This window comes from Anopheles funestus, chromosome 2RL, assembly GCF_943734845.2.
Source record: "Anopheles funestus chromosome 2RL, idAnoFuneDA-416_04, whole genome shotgun sequence".
NCBI lineage: Eukaryota > Metazoa > Arthropoda > Insecta > Diptera > Culicidae > Anopheles > Anopheles funestus.
Window position 1 is genome coordinate 57,453,575 of NC_064598.1, and position 17,735 is coordinate 57,471,309.

At 46.8% G+C, this 17,735-nt stretch overlaps 1 long non-coding RNA gene across 1 annotated transcript in view; it reads left to right on the forward strand.

Annotated features, from left to right (window-relative positions):
* Window positions 1–17,735, forward strand: part of LOC125762973 (uncharacterized) — an 84,461-nt gene that overhangs the window by 6,752 nt on the left and 59,974 nt on the right. The window contains exons 2-3 of the long non-coding RNA XR_007418286.1: window positions 4,362–4,879; window positions 14,666–16,821. This is a non-coding gene — a long non-coding RNA (uncharacterized LOC125762973). The remainder of the gene's footprint in view (window positions 1–4,361; window positions 4,880–14,665; window positions 16,822–17,735) is intronic.

Genomic DNA, 17,735 nt, shown 5'->3' on the forward strand with positions numbered 1-17,735 from the left:
GGCTAAGGTGTCTTGGCTAATGTGTCTTGGCTAAGGTGTCTTGGCTAATGTGTCTCGGCTAATGTGTCTTGGCTAAGGTGTCTTGGCTAAAGTGTCTCGGCTAATGTGTCTTGGCTAATGTGTCTTGGCTAATGTGTCTTGGCTAAGGTGTCTTGGCTAAGGTGTCTTGGCTAAGGTGTCTTGGCTAATGTGTCTCGGCTAATGTGTCTTGGCTAAGGTGTCTTGGCTAAGGTGTCTTGGCTAATGTGTCTCGGCTAATGTGTCTAGGCTAAAGTGTCTCGGCTAATGTGTCTTGGCTAATGTGTCTTGGCTAATGTGTCTTGGCTAAGGTGTCTTGGCTAAGGTGTCTTGGCTAAGGTGTCTTGGCTAAGGTGTCTTGGCTAATGTGTCTCGGCTAATGTGTCTTGGCTAAGGTGTCTTGGCTAAGGTGTCTTTGCTAATGTGTCTCGGCTAATGTGTCTTGGCTAATGTGTCTTGGCTAATGTGTCTTGGCTAAGGTGTCTTGGCTAAGGTGTCTTGGCTAATGTGTCTTGGCTAAGGTGTCTTGGCTAAGGTGTCTTGGCTAAGGTGTCTTGGCTAATGTGTCACGGCTAATGTGTCTTGGCTAATGTGTCTTGGCTAATTTGTCTTGGCTAAGGTGTCTTGGCTAATGTGTCTTGGCTAAGGTGTCTTGGCTAATGTGTCTTGGCTAATGTGTCTTGGCTAAGGCGTCTTGGCTAAGGTGTCTTGGCTAAGGTGTCTTGGCTAATGTGTCTTGGCTAATGTATCTTGGCTAAGGTGTCTTGGCTAAGGTGTCTTGGCTAATGTGTCTTGGCTAAGGTGTCTTGGCTAATGTGTCTCGGTTAAGGTGTCTTGGCTATGGTGTTTTGGGTAATGTGTCTCGGCTAAGGTGTCTTGGCTAAGGTGTCTTGGCTAATGTGTCTTGGCTAAGGTGTCTTGGCTAAGGTGTCTTGGCTAAGGTGTCTTGGCTAATGTGTCTTGGCTAAGATGTCTCGGCTAATGTGTCTTGGCTAATGTGTCTTGGCTAATATGTCTTGGCTAATGTGTCTTGGCTAATGTGTCTTGGCTAAAGTGTCTTGGCTAAGGTGTCTTGGCTAATGTGTCTTGGCTAAGGTGTCTTGGCTAATGTGTCTCGGCTAAGGTGTCTTGGCTAATGTGTCTTGGCTAAGGTGTCTTGGCTAATGTGTGTTTGCTAAGGTGTCTTGGCTAAGGTGTCTTGGCTATGGTGTCTTGGCTAAGGTGTCTTGGCTAATGTGTCTCGGCTAATGTGTCTCGGCTAAGGTGTCTTGGCTAAGGTGTCTTGGCTAAGGTGTCTTGGCTAATGTGTCTCGGCTAAGGTGTCTTGGCTTATGTGTCTTGGCTAATGTGTCTTGGCTAAGGTGTCTTGGCTAATGTGTCTTGGCTGAGGTGTCTTGGCTAATGTGTCGTGGCTAAGGTGTCTTGGCTAATGTGTCTTGGCTAATGTGTCTTGGCTAAGGTGTCTTGGCTAAGGTGTCTTGGCTAAGGCGTCTTGGCTAATGTGTCTTCGCTAATGTGTCTTGGCTAAGGTGTCTTGGCTAATGTGTCTCGGCTAATGTGTCTTGGCTAATGTGTCTTGGCTAAGGTGTCTTGGCTAATGTGTCTTGGCTAAGGTGTCTTGGCTAATGTGTCTTGGCTAAGGTGTCTTGGCTAAGGTGTCTTGGCTAATGTGTCTTGGCTAAGGTGTCTTGGCTAAGGTGTCTTGGCTAATGTGTCTTGGCTAATGTGTCTTGGCTTAGGTGTCTTGGCTAATGTGTCTTGGCTAAGGTGTCTTGGCTAATGTGTCTCGGCTAATGTGTCTTGGCTAAGGTGTCTTGGCTAATGTGTTTCGGCTAACGTGTCTTGGCTAATGTGTCTTGGCTAAGGTGTCTTGGCTTATGTGTCTTGGCTAATGTGTCTTGGCTAATGTGTCTCGGCTAAGGTGTCTTGGCTAAGGTGTCTTAGCTAAGGTGTCTTGGCTAATGTGTCTTGGCTAATGTGTCTCGGCTAATGTGTCTCGGCTAAGGTGTCTTGGCTAATATGTCTTGGCTAAGGTGTCTTGGCTAATGTGTCTCGGCTAATGTGTCTTGGCTAAGGTGTCTTGGCTAATGTGTCTTGGCTAAGGTGTCTTGGCTAATGTGTCTTGGCTAATGTGTCTTGGCTAATGTGTCTTGGCTAAGGTGTCTTGGCTAATGTGTCTTGGCTAAGGTGTCTTGGCTAAGGTGTCTTGGCTAATGTGTCTTGGCTAAGGTGTCTTGGCTTAGGTGTCTTGGCTAATGTGTCTTGGCTAAGGTGTCTTGGCTAATGTGTCTCGGCTAATGCGTCTTGGCTAAGGTGTCTTGGCTAATGTGTTTCGGCTAATGTGTCTTGGCTAATGTGTCTTGGCTAAGGTGTCTTGGCTAAGGTGTCTTGGCTAAGGTGTCTTGGCTAATGTGTCTTGGCTAAGGTGTCTTGGCTAAGGTGTCTTGGCTTAGGTGTCTTGGCTAAGGTGTCTTTGCTAATGTGTCTCGGCTAATGTGTCTTGGCTAAGGTGTCTTGGCTAATGTGTCTCGGCTAATGTGTCTTGGCTAATGTGTCTCGGCTAATGTGTCTTGGCTAAGGTGTCTTGGCTAATGTGTTTCGGCTAATGTGTCTTGGCTAATGTGTCTCGGCTAAGGTGTCTTGGCTAAGGTGTCTTGGCTAAGGTGTCTTGACTAAGGTGTCTTGGCTAATGTGTCTTGGCTAAGGTGTCTTGGCTAAAGTGTCTTGGCTATTGTGTCTCGGCTAATGTGTCTTGGCTAATGTGTCTTGGCTAAGGTGTCTTGGCTAATGTGTCTTGGCTAAGGTGTCTTGGCTTAGGTGTCTTGGCTAAGGTGTCTTGGCTAAGGTGTCTTGGCTAAGGTGTCTTGGCTAATGTGTCTTGGCTAAGGTGTCTTGGCTAAGGTGTCTTGGCTAAGGTGTCTTGGCTAATGTGTCTCGGCTAATGTGTCTTGGCTAAGGTGTCTTGGCTCATGTGTCTTGGCTAAGGTGTCTTGGCTAAGGTGTCTTGGCTAAGGTGTCTTGGCTAATGTGTCTCGGCTAAAGTTTCTTGGCTAAGGTGTCTTGGCTAAGGTGTCTTTGCTAATGTGTCTCGGCTTATGTGTCTTGGCTAATGTGTCTTGGCTAATGTGTCTTGGCTAAGGTGTCTTGGCTAAGGTGTCTTGGCTAATGTGTCTTGGCTAAGGTGTCTTGGCTAAGGTGTCTTGGCTAAGGTGTCTTGGCTAAGGTGTCTTGGCTAATGTGTCACGGCTAATGTGTCTTGGCTAATGTGTCTTGGCTAATTTGTCTTGGCTAAGGTGTCTTGGCTAATGTGTCTTGGCTAAGGTGTCTTGGCTAATGTGTCTTGGCTAATGTGTCTTGGCTAAGGCGTCTTGGCTAAGGTGTTTTGGCTAATGTGTCTTGGCTAATGTATCTTGGCTAAGGTGTCTTGGCTAAGGTGTCTCGGCTAATGTGTCTTGGCTAAGGTGTCTTGGCTAATGTGTCTCGGTTAAGGTGTCTTGGCTAAGGTGTCTTGGGTAATGTGTCTCGGCTAAGGTGTCTTGGCTAAGGTGTCTTGGCTAATGTGTCTTGGCTAAGGTGTCTTGGCTAAGGTGTCTTGGCTAATGTGTCTTGGCTAATGTGTCTTGGCTAAGGTGTCTCGGCTAATGTGTCTTGGCTTATGTGTCTTGGCTAATATGTCTTGGCTAATGTGTCTTGGCTAATGTGTCTTGGCTAAAGTGTCTTGGCTAAGGTGTCTTGGCTAATGTGTCTTGGCTAAGGTGTCTTGGCTAATGTGTCTCGGCTAAGGTGTCTTGGCTAATGTGTCTTGGCTAATGTGTCTCGGCTAATGTGTGTTTGCTAATGTGTCTTGGCTAATGTGTCTCGGCTATGGTGTCTTGGCTAAGGTGTCTTGGCTAATGTGTCTCGGCTAATGTGTCTCGGCTAAGGTGTCTTGGCTAATGTGTCTCGGCTAATGTGTCTTGGCTAATGTGTCTTGGCTAAGGTGTCTTGGCTAATGTGTCTTGGCTAAGGTGTCTTGGCTAATGTGTCTTGGCTAAGGTGTCTTGGCTAAGGTGTCTTGGCTAATGTGTCTTCGCTAAGGTGTCTTGGCTAAGGTGTCTTGGCTAATGTGTCTTGGCTAATGTGTCTTGGCTTAGGTGTCTTGGCTAATGTGTCTTGGCTAAGGTGTCTTGGCTAATGTGTCTCGGCTAATGTGTCTTGGCTAAGGTATCTTGGCTAATGTGTTTCGGCTAATGTGTCTTGGCTAATGTGTCTTGGCTAAGGTGTCTTGGCTTATGTGTCTTGGCTAATGTGTCTTGGCTAATGTGTCTCGGCTAAGGTGTCTTGGCTAAGGTGTCTTAGCTAAGGTGTCTTGGCTAATGTGTCTTGGCTAATGTGTCTCGGCTAATGTGTCTCGGCTAAGGTGTCTTGGCTAATATGTCTTGGCTAAGGTGTCTTGGCTAATGTGTCTCGGCTAATGTGTCTTGGCTAAGGTGTCTTGGCTAATGTGTCTTGGCTAAGGTGTCTTGGTTAATGTGTCTCGGCTAATGTGTCTTGGCTAATGTGTCTTGGCTAATGTGTCTTGGCTAATGTGTCTTGGCTAAGGTGTCTTGGCTAATGTGTCTTGGCTAATGTGTCTTGGCTAAGGTGTCTTGGCTAATGTGTCTCGGCTAATGTGTCTTGGCTAAGGTGTCTTGGCTAATGTGTTTCGGCTAATGTGTCTTGGCTAATGTGTCTTGGCTAAGGTGTCTTGGCTAAGGTGTCTTGGCTAAGGTGTCTTGGCTAATGTGTCTTGGCTAAGGTGTCTTGGCTAAGGTGTCTTGGCTAATGTGTCTTGGCTAATGTGTCTCGGCTAATGTGTCTTGGCTAAGGTGTCTCGGCTAATGTGTCTTGGCTAATGTGTCTCGGCTAATGTGTCTTGGCTAAGGTGTCTTGGCTTAGGTGTCTTGGCTAAGGTGTCTTGGCTAAGGTGTCTTGGCTAATGTGTCTTGGCTAAGGTGTCTTGGCTAAGGTGTCTTGGCTAATGTGTCTTGGCTAAGGTGTCTTTGCTAATGTGTCTTGGCTAAGGTGTCTTGGCTAATGTGTCTTGGCTAAGGTTTCTTGGCTATTGTGTCTTGGCTAATGTGTCTTGGCTAATGTGTCTTGGCTAAGGTGTCTTGGCTAATGTGTCTTGGCTAATGTGTCTTGGCTAATGTGTCTTGGCTAATGTGTCTTGGCTAAGGTGTCTTGGCTAAGGTGTCTTGGCTAATGTGTCTTGGCTAAGGTGTCTTGGCTAATGTGTCTCGGCTAATGTGTCTTGGCTAATGTGTCTCGGCTAAGGTGTCTTGGGTAATGTGTCTCGGCTGAGGTGTCTTGGCTAAGGTGTCTTGGCTAATGTGTCTTGGCTAAGGTGTCTTGGCTAAGGTGTCTTGGCTAAGGAGTCTTGGCTAATGTGTCTTGGCTAAGGTGTCTTGGCTAAGGTGTCTTGGCTAAGGTGTCTTGGCTAATGTGTCTTGGCTAAGGTGTCTCGGATAATGTGTCTTGGCTAATGTGTCTCGGCTAATGTGTCTTGGCTAATGTGTCTCGGCTAATGTGTCTTGGCTAAGGTGTCTTGGCTAAGGTGTCTTGGCTAAGGTGTCTTGGCTAAGGTGTCTTGGCTAATGTGTCTTGGCTAAGGTGTCTTGGCTAAGGTGTCTTGGCTAATGTGTCTTGGCTAAGGTGTCTTGGCTTAGGTGTCTTGGCTAAGGTGTCTTGGCTAATGTGTCTTGGCTAAGGTGTCTTGGCTATTGTGTCTTGGCTAATGTGTCTTGGCTAATGTGTCTTGGCTAAGGTGTCTTGGCTAAGGTGTCTCGGTTAAGGTGTCTTGGCTAATGTGTCTTGGCTAATGTGTCTTGGCTAATGTGTCTTGGCTAAGGTGTCTTGGCTAAGGTGTCTTGGCTAATGTGTCTTGGCTAAGGTGTCTTGGCTAATGTGTCTCGGCTAATGTGTCTTGGCTAATGTGTCTCGGCAAAGGTGTCTTGGGTAATGTGTCTCGGCTGAGGTGTCTTGGCTAAGGTATCTTGGCTAATGTGTCTTGGCTAAGGTGTCTTGGCTAAGGTGTCTTGGCTAAGGTGTCTTGGCTAATGTGTCTTGGCTAAGGTGTCTTGGCTAAGGTGTCTTGGCTAAGGTGTCTTGGCTAATGTGTCTTGGCTAAGGTGTCTCGGATAATGTGTCTTGGCTAATGTGTCTTGGCTAATGTGTCTTGGCTAATGTGTCTTGGCTAATGTGTCTTGGCTAATGTGTCTCGGCTTATGTGTCTTGGCTAAGGTGTCTCGGCTAATGTGTCTTGGCTAATGTGTCTCGGCTAATGTGTCTTGGCTAAGGTGTCTCGGGTAAGGTGTCTTGGCTAAGGTGTCTTGGCTAAGGTGTCTTGGCTAAGGTGTCTCGGCTAATTTGTCTCGGCTAAGGTGTTTTGGCTAAGGTGTTTTGGCTAAGGTGTCTTGGCTAATGTGTCTCGGCTAATGTGTCTTGGCTAAGGTGTCTTAGCTAAGGCGTCTTGGCTAAGGTGTCTTGGCTAATGTGTCTTGGCTAATGTGTCTTAGCTAATGTGTCTTGGCTAATGTGTCTTGGCTAATGTGTCTTGGCTTATGTGTCTCGGCTAATGTGTCTTGGCTAAGGTGTCTTGGCTAAGGTGTCTTGGCTAAGGTGTCTTGGCTAAGGAGTCTTGTTTAAGGTGTCTTGGCTAATGTGTCTTGGCTAAGGTGTCTTTGCTAATGTGTCTTAGCTAATGTGTCTTGGCTAAGGTGTCTTGGCTAATGTGTCTTGGCTTATGTGTCTCGGCTAATGTGTCTTGGCTAAGGTGTCTTGGCTAAGGTGTCTTGGCTAAGGTGTCTTGGCTAAGGTGTCTTTGCTAAGGTGTCACGGCTAATGTGTCTTGGCTAATGTGTCTTGGCTAAGGTGTCTTGGCTAATGTGTCTTGGCTAATGTGTCTTGGCTAATGTGTCTTGGCTAAGGTGTCTTGGCTAATGTGTCTCGGATAAGGTGTCTTGGCTAATGTGTCTTGGCTAATGTGTCTTGGCTAAGGTGTCTTTGCTAATGTGTCTCGGCTTATGTGTCTTGGCTAATGTGTCTTGGCTAATGTGTCTTGGCTAAGGTGTCTTGGCTAAGGTGTCTTGGCTAATGTGTCTTGGCTAAGGTGTCTTGGCTAAGGTGTTTTGGCTAAGGTGTCTTGGCTAATGTGTCACGGCTAATGTGTCTTGGCTAATGTGTCTTGGCTAAGGTGTCTTGGCTAATGTGTCTTGGCTAAGGTGTCTTGGCTAATGTGTCTTGGCTAATGTGTCTTGGCTAAGGCGTCTTGGCTAAGGTGTCTTTGCTAAGGTGTCTTGGCTAATGTGTCTTGGCTAATGTATCTTGGCTAAGGTGTCTTGGCTAAGGTGTCTCGGCTAATGTGTCTTGGCTAAGGTGTCTTGGCTAAGGTGTCTCGGTTAAGGTGTCTTGGCTAAGGTGTCTCGGCTAATGTGTCTTGGCTAAGGTGTCTTGGCTAAGGTGTCTTGGCTAAGGTGTCTTGGCTAAGGTGTCTTGGATAAGGTGTCTTGGCTAATGTGTCTCGGCTAATGTGTCTCGGCTAATGTGTCTTGGCTAATGTGTCTTGGCTAATGTGTCTTGGCTAAGGTGTCTTGGCTAATGTGTCTTGGCTAATGTGTCTTGGCTAAGGTGTCTTGGCTAATGTGTCTTGGCTAATGTGTCTTGGCTAAGGTGTCTTGGCTAATGTGTCTTGGCTAAGGTGTCTTGGCTAATGTGTCTTGGCTAAGGTGTCTCGGCTAATGTGTCTTTGCTAAGGTGTCTTGGCTAAGGTGTCTTGGCTATGGTGTCTTGGCTAAGGTGTCTTGGCTAATGTGTCTCGACTAATGTGTCTCGGCTAAGGTGTCTTGGCTAAGGTGTCTTGGCTAAGGTGTCTTGGCTAATGTGTCTCGGCTAAGGTGTCTTGGCTTATGTGTCTTGGCTAAGGTGTCTTGGCTAATGTGTCTTGGCTAAGGTGTCTTGGCTAATGTGTCTTGGCTAATGTGTCTTGGCTAAGGTGTCTTGGCTAATGTGTCTTGGCTAAGGTGTCTTGGCTAATGTGTCTTGGCTAATGTGTCTCGGCTAATGTGTCTTGGCTAAGGTGTCTTGGCTAATGTGTCTTGGCTAAGGTGTCTTGGCTAATGTGTCTTGGCTAAGGTGTCTTGGCTAAGGTGTCTTGGCTAATGTGTCTTGGCTAAGGTGTCTTGGCTAATGCGTCTTGGCTAAGGTGTCTCGGCTAATGTGTCTTGGCTAATGTGTCTTGGCTAATGTGTCTTGGCTAAGGTGTCTTGGCTAAGGTGTCTTGGCTAATGTGTCTTGGCTAATGTGTCTTGGCTAAGGTGTCTTGGCTAAGGTGTCTTGGCTAATGTGTCTTGGCTAAGGTGTCTTGGCTAATGTGTCTTGGCTAAGGTGTCTTGGCTAAGGTGTCTCGGCTAATGTGTTTTGGCTAATGTGTCTTGGCTAATGTGTCTTGGCTAAGGTGTCTTGGCTAAGGTGTCTTGGCTAAGGTGTCTTGGCTAAGGCGTCTTGGCTAATGTGTCTTGGCTAATGTGTCTTGGCTAAGGTGTCTTGGCTAATGTGTCTCGGCTAATGTGTCTTGGCTAAGGTGTCTTGGCTAATGTGTCTTGGCTAAGGTGTCTTGGCTAATGTGTCTTGGCTAATGTGTCTTGGCTAATGTGTCTTGGCTAAGGTGTCTTGGCTAATGTGTCTCGGCTAATGTGTCTCGGCTAAGGTGTCTTGGCTAAGGTGTCTTGGCTAATGTGTTTTGGCTAAGGTGTCTTGGCTAATGTGTCTCGGCTAATGTGTCTTGGCTAAGGTGTCTTGGCTAATGTGTCTCGGCTAATGTGTCTTGGCTAATGTGTCTTGGCTAAGGTGTCTTGGCTAATGTGTCTTTTCTAATGTGTCTCGGCTAATGTGTCTCGGCTAAGGTGTCTTGGCTAAGGTGTCTTGGCTAATGTGTCTTGGCTAAGGTGTCTTTGCTAATGTGTCTCGGCTAAGGTGTCTTGGCTAATGTGTCTTGGCTATTGTGTCTTGGCTTATGTGTCTCGGCTAATGTGTCTTGGCTAAGGTGTCTTGGCTAATGTGTCTCGGCTAATGTGTCTTGGCTAAGGTGTCTTGGCTAAGGTGTCTTGGCTAATGTGTTTTGGCCAAGGTGTCTTGGCTAATGTGTCTCGGCTAATGTGTCTTGGCTAAGGTGTCTTGGCTAAGGTGTCTCGGCTAATTTGTCTCGGCTAAGGTGTTTTGGCTAAGGTGTTTTGGCTAAGGTGTTTTGGCTAAGGTGTCTTGGCTAATGTGTCTTGGCTAAGGTGTCTTGGCTAAGGTGTCTTGGCTAAGGTGTCTTGGCTAATGTGTCTTGGCTAATGTGTCTTAGCTAATGTGTCTTGGCTAATGTGTCTTGGCTATTGTGTCTTGGCTTATGTGTCTCGGCTAATGTGTCTTGGCTAAGGTGTCTTGGCTAAGGTGTCTTGGTTAATGTGTCTTGGCTAAGGTGTCTTGGCTAATGTGTCTCGGCTAATGTGTCTTTGCTAAGGTGTCTTGGCTAATGTGTCTCGGCTAATGTGTCTTGGCTAATGTGTCTTGGCTAAGGTGTCTTGGCTAATGTGTCTTGGCTAATGTGTCTTGGCTAATGTGTCTTGGCTAAGGTGTCTTGGCTAAGGTGTCTTGGCTAATGTGTCTTGGCTAATGTGTCTTGGCTAATGTGTCTTGGCTAAGGTGTCTTGGCTAATGTGTCTCGGCTAATGTGTCTTGGCTAAGGTGTCTTGGCTAATGTGTCTCGGCTAATGTGTCTTGGCTAAGGTGTCTTGGCTAATGTGTCTTGGCTAATGTGTCTTGGCTAATGTGTCTTGGCTAATGTGTCTTGGCTAAGGTGTCTTGGCTAATGTGTCTTGGCTAAGGTGTCTCGGATATTGTGTCTTGGCTAATGTGTCTTGGCTAATGTGTCTTGGCTAATGTGTCTTGGCTAATGTGTCTTGGCCGAGGTGTCTTGGCTAATGTGTCTCGGCTAATGTGTCTTGGCTAAGGTGTCTTGGCTAATGTGTCTCGGCTAATGTGTCTTGGCTAAGGTGTCTTGGCTAAGGTGTCTTGGCTAATGTGTCTTGGCTAAGGTGTCTTGGCTAAGGTGTCTCGGCTAATGTGTCTCGGCTAATGTGTCTTGGCTAATGTGTCTTGGCTAAGGTGTCTTGGCTAATGTGTCTTGGCTTAGGTGTCTTGGCGAATGTGTCTTGGCTAATGTGTCTTGGCTAATGTGTCTTGGCTAATGTGTCTCGGCTAATGTGTCTTGGCTAAGGTGTCTTGGCTAATGTGACTCGGCTAATGTGTCTCGGCTAAGGTGTCTTGGCTAATGTGTCTTGGCTAATGTGTCTCGGCTAATGTGTCTTGGCTAATATGTCTTGGCTAATGTGTCGTGGCTAAGGTGTCTTGGCTAAGGTGTCTTGGCTAATGTGTCTTGGCTAAGGTGTCTTGGCTAAGGTGTCTTGGCTAATGTGTCTTGGCTAATGTGTCTTGGCTAAGGTGTCTTGGCTAATGTGTCTTGGCTAAGGTGTCTTGGCTAATGTGTCTCGGCTAATGTGTCTTGGCTATGGTGTCTCGGCTAATGTGTCTTGGCTAATGTGTCTCGGCTAATGTGTCTTGGCTAAGGTGTCTTGGCTAAGGTGTCTTGGCTAAGGTGTCTTGGCTAAGGTGTCTTGGCTAATGTGTCCTGGCTAAGGTGTCTTGGCTAAGGTGTATTGGCTAATGTGTCTTGGCTAAGGTGTCTTGGCTAATGTGTCTTGGCTAAGGTGTCTTGGCTAATGTGTCTTGGCTAAGGTGTCTTGGCTATTGTGTCTTGGCTAATGTGTCTTGGCTAATGTGTCTTGGCTAATGTGTCTTGGCTAAGGTGTCTTGGCTAAGGTGTCTTGGCTAATGTGTCTTGGCTAAGGTGTCTTGGCTAATGTGTCTCGGCTAATGTGTCTTGGCTAATGTGTCTCGGCTAATGTGTCTCGGCTGAGGTGTCTTGGCTAAGGTGTCTTGGCTAATGTGTCTTGGCTAAGGTGTCTTGGCTAAGGTGTCTTGGCTAAGGTGTCTTGGCTAATGTGTCTTGGCTAAGGTGTCTTGGCTAAGGTGTCTTGGCTAAGGTGTCTTGGCTAAGGTGTCTCGGATAATGTGTCTTGGCTAATGTGTCTTGGCTAATGTGTCTTGGCTAATGTGTCTTGGCTAATGTGTCTTGGCTAATGTGTCTTGGCTAATGTGTCTTGGCTAAGGTGTCTTGGCTAATGTGTCTTGGCTAAGGTGTCTTGGCTAATGTGTCTTGGCTAATGTGTCTTGGCTAATGTGTCTTGGCTAATGTGTCTTGGCTAATGTGTCTTGGCTAATGTGTCTTGGCTAAGGTGTCTTGGCTAATGTGTCTTGGCTAATGTGTCTTGGCTAATGTGTCTTGGGTAATGTGTCTCGGCTAATGTGTCTCGGCTAAGGTGTCTTGGGTAATGTGTCTCGGCTGAGGTGTCTTGGCTAAGGTGTCTTGGCTAATGTGTCTTGGCTAAGGTGTCTTGGCTAAGGTGTCTTGGCTAAGGTGTCTTGGCTAATGTGTCTTGGCTAAGGTGTCTTGGCTAAGGTGTCTTGGCTAAGGTGTCTTGGCTAATGTGTCTTGGCTAAGGTGTCTCGGATAATGTGTCTTGGCTAATGTGTCTTGGCTAATGTGTCTTGGCTAATGTGTCTTGGCTAATGTGTCTTGGCTAAAGTGTCTTGGCTAAGGTGTCTTGGCTAAGGTGTCTTGGCTAATGTGTCTTGGCTAAGGTGTCTGGGCTTATGTGTCTTGGCTAAGGTGTCTCGGCTAATGTGTCTTGGCTAATGTGTCTCGGCTAATGTGTCTTGGCTAAGGTGTCTCGGCTAAGGTGTCTTGGCTAAGGTGTCTTGGCTAAGGTGTCTCGGCTAATTTTGCTCGGCTAAGGTGTTTTGGCTAAGGTGTTTTGGCTAAGGTGTCTTGGCTAAGGTGTCTCGGATAATGTGTCTTGGCTAATGTGTCTTGGCTAATGTGTCTTGGCTAATGTGTCTTGGCTAATGTGTCTCGGCTAATGTGTCTTGGCTAAGGTGTCTTGGCTAAGGTGTCTTGGCTGATGTGTCTTGGCTAATGTGTCTTGGCTAAGGTGTCTTGGCTAATGTGTCTTGGCTTAGGTGTCTTGGCTAATGTGTCTTGGCTAATGTGTCTTGGCTAAGGTGTCTCGGCTAATGTGTCTTGGCTTATGTGTCTCGGCTAATGTGTCTTGGCTAAGGTGTCTTGGCTAAGGTGTCTTGGCTAAGGTGTCTTGGCTAAGGTGTCTCGGCTAATGTGTCCTGGCTAAGGTGTCTTGGCTAAGGTGTCTTGGCTAATGTGTCTTGGCTAAGGTGTCGCGGCTAATGTGTCTTGGCTAAGGTGTCTTGGCTAATGTGTCTTGGCTAAGGTGTCTTGGCTATTGTGTCTTGGCTAATGTGTCTTGGCTAAGGTGTCTTGGCTAAGGTGTCTTGGCTAAGGTGTCTTGGCTAAGGTGTCTTGGCTAATGTGTCTTGGCTAAGGTGTCTTGGCTAATGTGTCTTGGCTAATGTGTCTTGGCTAATGTGTCTCGGCTGAGGTGTCTTGGCTAAGGTGTCTTGGCTAATGTGTCTTGGCTAAGGTGTCTTGGCTAAGGTGTCTTGGCTAAGGTGTCTTGGCTAATGTGTCTTGGCTAAGGTGTCTTGGCTAAGGTGTCTTGGCTAAGGTGTCTTGGCTAATGTGTCTTAGCTAAGGTGTCTCGGATAATGTGTCTTGGCTAATGTGTCTTGGCTAATGTGTCTTGGCTAATGTGTCTTGGCTAATGTGTCTTGGCTAAAGTGTCTTGGCTAAGGTGTCTTGGCTAATGTGTCTTGGCTAAGGTGTCTTGGCTAATGTGTCTTGGCTAATGTGTCTTGGCTAATGTGTCTTGGCTAATGTGTCTTGGCTAAGGTGTCTTGGCTAAGGTGTCTTGGCTAATGTGTCTTGGCTAAGGTGTCTTGGCTAATGTGTCTCGGCTAATGTGTCTTGGCTAATGTGTCTCGGCTAAGGTGTCTTGGGTAATGTGTCTCGGCTGAGATGTCTTGGCTAAGGTGTCTTGGCTAATGTGTCTTGGCTAAAGTGTCTTGGCTAGGGTGTCTTGGCTAAGGTGTCTTGGCTAATGTGTCTTGGCTAAGGTGTCTTGGCTAAGGTGTCTTGGCTAAGGTGTCTTGGCTAATGTGTCTTGGCTAAGGTGTCTCGGATAATGTGTCTTGGCTAATGTGTCTTGGCTAAGGTGTCTTGGCTAAGGTGTCTTGGCTAATGTGTCTTGGCTAATGTGTCTTGGCTAATGTGTCTTGGCTAAGGTGTCTTGGCTAATGTGTCTTGGCTAATGTATCTGGGCTTATGTGTCTTGGCTAAGGTGTCTCGGCTAATGTGTCTTGGCTAATGTGTCTCGGCTAATGTGTCTTGGCTAAGGTGTCTCGGCTAAGGTGTCTTGGCTAAGGTGTCTTGGCTAAGGTGTCTCGGCTAATTTGTCTCGGCTAAGGTGTTTTGGCTAAGGTGTTTTGGCTAAGGTGTTTTGGCTAATGTGTCTTGGCTAAGGTGTCTTGGCTAAGGTGTCTTGGCTAAGGTGTCTTGGCTAATGTGTCTTGGCTAAGGTGTCTCGGCTAATGTGTCTTGGCTAATGTGTCTTGGCTAATATGTCTTGGCTAATGTGTCTTGGCTAATGTGTCTTGGCTAAAGTGTCTTGGCTAAGGTGTCTTGGCTAAGGTGTCTTGGCCAAGGTGTCTTGGCTAATGTGTCTTGGCTAAGGTGTCTTGGCTAATGTGTCTTGGCTAATGTGTCTCGGCTAATGTGTCTTTGCTAAGATGTCTTGGCTAAGGTGTCTTGGCTATGGTGTCTTGGCTAAGGTGTCTTGGCTAATGTGTCTCGGCTAATGTGTCTCGGCTAATGTGTCTTGGCTAAGGTGTCTTGGCTAAGGTGTCTTGGCTAATGTGTCTCGGCTAAGGTGTCTTGGCCTATGTGTCTTGGCTAATGTGTCTTGGCTAAGGTGTCTTGGCTAATGTGTCTTGGCTGAGGTGTCTTGGCTAATGTGTCTTGGCTAAGGTGTCTTGGCTAATGTGTCTTGGCTAATGTGTCTTGGCTAAGGTGTCTTGGCTAAGGTGTCTTGGCTAATGTGTCTTGGCTAAGGTGTCTTGGCTAATGTGTCTTGGCTAAGGTGTCTTGGCTAATGTGTCTCGGCTAATGTGTCTTGGCTAATGTGTCTTGGCTAAGGTGTCTTGGCTAATGTGTCTTGGCTAAGGTGTCTTGGCTAATGTGTATTGGCTAATGTCTCTTGGCTAATGTGTCTTGGCTAAGGTGTCTTGGCTAAGGTGTCTTGGCTAAGGTGTCTTGGCTAAGGTGTCTTGGCTAATGTGTCTTGGCTAAGGTGTCTTGGCTAATGTGTCTTGGCTAATGTGTCTTGGCTAATGTGTCTTGGCTTAGGTGTCTTGGCTAATGTGTCTTGGCTAAGGTGTCTTGGCTTATGTGTCTCGGCTAATGTGTCTTGGCTAAGGTGTCTTGGCTAATGTGTTTCGGCTAATGTGTCTTGGCTAATGTGTCTTGGCTAATGTGTCTTGGCTAATGTGTCTTGGCTAATGTGTCTTGGCTAATGTGTCTCGGCTAAGGTGTCTTGGCTAAGGTTTCTTAGCTAAGGTGTCTTGGCTAATGTGTCTTGGCTAATGTGTCTCGGCTAATGTTTCTCGGCTAAGGTGTCTTGGCGAATATGTCTTGGCTAAGGTGTCTTGGCTAATGTGTCTCGGCTAATGTGTCTTGGCTAAGGTGTCTTGGCTAATGTGTCTTGGCTAAGGTGTCTTGGCTAATGTGTCTCGGCTAATGTGTCTTGGCTAATGTGTCTTGGCTAATGTGTCTTGGCTAAGGTGTCTTGGCTAATGTGTCTCGGCTAAGGTGTCTCGGCTAATGTGTCTTGGCTAAGGTGTCTTGGCTAATGTGTCTCGGCTAATGTGTCTTGGCTAATGTGTCTTGGCTAAGGTGTCTTGGCTAATGTGTCTTGGCTAAGGTGTCTCGGCTAATGTGTCTTGGCTAAGGTGTATTGGCTAATGTGTCTTGGCTAATGTGTCTTGGCTTAGGTGTCTTGGCTAATGTGTCTCGGCTAATGTGTCTTGGCTAAGGTGTCTTGGCTAAGGTGTCTTGGCTAATGTGTCTTGGCTAATGTGTCTTGGCTAATGTGTCTTGGCTAAGGTGTCTTGGCTAATGTGTCTTGGCTAAGGTGTCTCGGCTAAGGTGTCTTGGCTAAGGTGTCTTGGCTAATGTGCCTTGGCTAAGGTGTCTTGGCTAAGGTGTCTTGGCTAATGTGTCTTGGCTAATGTGTCTTGGCTAAGGTGTCTTGGCTAAGGTGTCTTGGCTAATGTGTCTTGGCTAAGGTGTCTTGGCCAAATTGTTATGGCTAAGGTGTCTTGGCTAATGTGTCTCGGCTAATGTGTCTTGGCTAATGTGTCTTGGCTAATGTGTCTTGGCTAAGGTGTCTTGGCTAAGGTGTCTTGGCTAATGTGTCTTGGCTAAGGCGTCTTGGCTAATGTGTCTTGGCTAATGTGTCTTGGCTAAGGTGTCTTGGCTAAGGTGTCTCGGCTAATGTGTCTTGGCTAAGGTGTCTTGGCTAATGTGTCTTGGCTAAGGTGTCTTGGCTAATGTGTCTCGGCTAATGTGTCTTGGCTAATGTGTCTTGGCTAAGGTGTCTTGGCTAATGTGTCTCGGCTAATGTGTCTTGGCTAAGGTGTCTTGGCTAAGGTGTCTTGGTTAATGTGTCTTGGCTAAGGTGTCTTGGCTAAGGTGTCTTGGCTAAGGTGTCTCGGCTAATGTGTCTTGGCTAAGGTGTCTTGGCTAATGTGTCTTGGCTAAGGTGTCTTGGCTAATGTGTCTCGGCTAATGTGTCTTGGCTAAGGTGTCTTGGCTAAGGTGTCTTGGTTAATGTGTCTTGGCTAAGGTGTCTTGGCTAATGTGTCTTGGCTAATGTGTCTTGGCTAATGTGTCTTGGCTAATGTGTCTTGGCTAATGTGTCTTGGCTAAGGTGTCTTGGCTAATGTGTCTCGGCTAATGTGTCTTGGCTAAGGTGTCTTGGCTAAGGTGTCTTGGTTAATGTGTCTTGGCTAAGGTGTCTTGGCTAATGTGTCTTGGCTAATGTGTCTTGGCTAATGTGTCTTGGTTAAGGTGTCTTGGCTAAGGTGTCTTGGCTAATGTGTCTTGGCTAAGGTGTCTTGGCTAAGGTGTCTTGGCTATTGTGTCTCGGCTAATGTGTCTTGGCTAATGTGTCTTGGCTAAGGTGTCTTGGCTAATGTGTCTTGGCTAAGGTGTCTTGGCTTAGGTGTCTTGGCTAATGTGTCTTGGCTAATGTGTCTCGGCTAAGGTGTCTCGGCTAATGTGTCTTGGCTAATGTGTCTTGGCTAAGGTGTCCTGGCTAATGTGTCTTAGCTAAGGTGTCTTGGCTAATGCGTCTCGGCTAATGTGTCTCGGCTAAGATTTCTTGGCTAAGGTGTCTTGGCTAAAGTGTCTTGGCTAAGGTGTCTTTGCTAATGTGTCTTGGCTAAGGTGTCTTGGCTAAGGTGTCTTGGCTAAGGTGTCTTGGGTAATGTGTCTTGGCTAAGGTGTCTTGGCTAAGGTGTCTCGGCTAATGTGTCTCGGCTAATGTGTCTTGGCTAAGGTGTCTTGGCTAAGGTGTCTTGGCTAATGTGTCTTGGCTAAGGTGTCTTGGCTAAGGTGTCTTGGCTAATGTGTCTTGGCTAAGGTGTCTTGGCTAATGTGTCTTGGCTAAGGTGTCTTGGGTAATGTGTCTCGGCTAATGTGTCTTGGCTAAGGTGTCTTGGCTAAAGTGTCTCGGCTTATGTGTCTTGGCTAATGTGTCTTGGCTAATGTGTCTTGGCTAAGGTGTCTTGGCTAAGGTGTCTTGGCTAAGGTGTCTTGGCTAATGTGTCTTGGCTAATGTGTCTTGGCTAAGGTGTCTTGGCTAAGGTGTCTTGGCTAAGGTGTCTTGGCTAAAGTGTTTTGGCTAAGGTGTCTTTGCTAATGTGTCTTGGCTAATGTGTCTTGGCTAAGGTGTCTTGGCTAATGTGTCTTGGCTAAGGTGTCTTGGCTAAGGTGTCTTGGCTAATGTGTCTCGGCTAATGTGTCTTGGCTAAGGTGTCTTGGCTAAGGTGTCTTGGCTAATGTGTCTCGGCTAATGTGTCTTGTCTAATGTGTCTTGGCTAAGGTGTCTTGGCTAAGGTGTCTTGGCTAAGGTGTCTTGGCTAAAGTGTTTTGGCTAAGGTGTCTTTGCTAATGTGTCTTGGCTAAGGTGTCTTGGCTAAGGTGTCTCGGCTAATGTGTCTTGGCTAAGGTGTCTTGGCTAATGTGTCTCGGCTAATGTGTCTTGGCTAATGTGTCTTGGCTAAGGTGTCTTGGCTAATGTGTCTTGGCTAAGGTGTCTCGGCTAATGTGTCTTGGCTAAGGTGTATTGGCTAATGTGTCTCGGCTAATGTGTCTTGGCTAATGTGTCTTGGCTAAGGTGTCTTGGCTAATGTGTCTTGGCTAAGGTGTCTTGGCTAATGTGTCTCGGCTAATGTGTCTTGGCTAATGTGTCTTGGCTAATGTGTCTTGGCTAAGGTGTCTTGGCTAATGTGTCTCGGCTAAGGTGTCTCGGCTAATGTGTCTTGGCTAAGGTGTCTTGGCTAATGTGTCTCGGCTAATGTGTCTTGGCTAATGTGTCTTGGCTAAGGTGTCTTGGCTAATGTGT